Raw genomic sequence first — 2,034 nt, forward strand, 5'->3', positions numbered from 1 at the left:
CACACACACACACACACACACACACACACACACAAAATCAGCCACTGATGATGCTGTTTATTGGTACGATTCTGCAGACTCCAATTAAGAAAAGTCATAAAAGCTTGCGCCCTGGGACTGATGGTAATGATGATCTTCATTGTGAAAGGAGTAATAATTGAAAGAACCCTGTTTGAAACTAATCACAGCATCAACAGTCATGGGTTTCTGGACACGCTTCAGTTATCAGATGATGTCATCCACAGTAAATGCTGTATAACTGCAAAACTATTGGATTCCAGAGTCAAGATACAGACTTTAGTCACAACTGCTGAAAAATTCCCCCCAAAAATAAGACAAGCTTTGACTAATTACTGATTATTTGTGTATGTCTTTTATCTTGGAAATGYGACAGACTTATGGTGGGATGAAAGAAAGGAGATTAGTAAAGGAAATATTTGACCCTGCAGAACTGGTTACGGAGAAAAAGGAGCTGACAACAGTGAGCCGCGCTGTTCATTTTAATTTCCATTAGACCTGATTAAAAGGGTTTTTTAAATTAAAATTTCYAAATTAAAATTTGAGAGGAGTTTCTTTAAAGCCAATCTTCTTTTCTATGATTGATCTGTGGCAACAATGGGATTTATTCGTTATACATAGAAGAAGGTAATCAAGTTAATTCCTTTGTTAATTCATCCTGACTCAATTTTACTTTTCACCATGCTGTGCGCTAAAAGTTTAGCTGTGACTATAGTTTAATGGGGAAAAGCACTTAATTTTATCTCCCCAGTGCTCAATGAAATAATCTCAGCATCCAAGCAGAACAGTTCATTATCTCTAGTGGTTTGGTGAAGTTGTAAAACCCATTGATTGAGATGTTGCTTAAATTGGCTTTTATTTTAAGCTGCATTTATAGAGAGAGAAGAAAAATTGTTCAGCGTAGTGACAGAGTGGCTGGAATAAAATGCCCCAAGTTGAAAGGTTATGTGACTTTATTATTACACTATTAGACCAAATGGATAACTCATGTCATGTCATTTGGGCGTGACACTAGTTCARGTTTAAGTACAAGCTGCCGTTTGGTGTGAAACCATTGTATGCATTGCAGGATGTCACTGACATCCCCAGAAATATACCAGAAGTGATCTGAAGACTATGGCTTTTCCACACCTTAAYACAAGGACATTTTATTATCTCTGTCAACAAAAAGAGCAGTGTTGGTCCTCTCGTCTTGGCATTTTCCGGTAATCCCCATAATTTTGCAGAAACCATCAATTATGTAAATACAGTACAGTAAAGAATGTGAACTTTTGTTTTCTCTCTTGTGCTTTTTTTGTGAGTTTTCAGTCTAAAATCATAAGAACCTTAATTTATTATCTTTGAAACAAACAAATTTTGTAACGTAAATTTATTTTCATATAAAAAAGCAGTGCAGTACGTGACACATGTCCTGTGCCCACGCTGTGCCAGGGCCGCAGCATTTCCACCTTCTAACAGTTGCTAACTGTTTCTCTGTTACGTTTTTTGTTTAGTTCCCATTGCAATATGATGCCATCRAAATGCTTTGGAGGGTTTTTTAACCACATCCAGTATTCACTATTTTTTAACAATTCACAGGTACTCTAAGAACAGGACCTCTGCGAAAATTGGGGCTTCACTGTACTTCTCACAAGCCTATATGCGTAACCTATATGAAAATATATCAAGTTCTGGTATTTGTGTCTAATGCATTCAAAAGCATCTTGTTTTGGATGACCTTCACTGATTTGACTGTCAGACACTCCAGCAACTATCTGATAACACTGTTATTTCATTCACGATTCCAAAACATATGTACTCTGGTGTTTGTTCCAGAAAGGCCAGCTCTTTGCAATTTTTTTTTGAAACCCATCATTGTTCTCAATATGCATTGGTTACAGTATGTCCAAATTAGGCCATTTCTTTATGTGCCTCAACTTACTTTACCAGTAAGGAGATTATCAAAATGCATAAAAGCCAGACACATACTTCACATAAAATGTGTCATATATATACACACATATATACATATATATA

The 2,034-nt window shown here is 36.2% G+C and overlaps 1 protein-coding gene across 1 annotated transcript in view; it reads left to right on the forward strand.

The window, feature by feature from the left end:
- LOC106521063 (partitioning defective 3 homolog) overlaps positions 1 to 2,034 on the forward strand; it is a gene marked incomplete at its 5' end in the record, with an annotated part of 21,783 nt that overhangs the window by 187 nt on the left and 19,562 nt on the right.

The sequence above is a fragment of the Austrofundulus limnaeus genome, unplaced genomic scaffold (genome assembly GCF_001266775.1).
Source record: "Austrofundulus limnaeus strain Quisiro unplaced genomic scaffold, Austrofundulus_limnaeus-1.0 Scaffold101, whole genome shotgun sequence".
Lineage (NCBI taxonomy): Eukaryota > Metazoa > Chordata > Actinopteri > Cyprinodontiformes > Rivulidae > Austrofundulus > Austrofundulus limnaeus.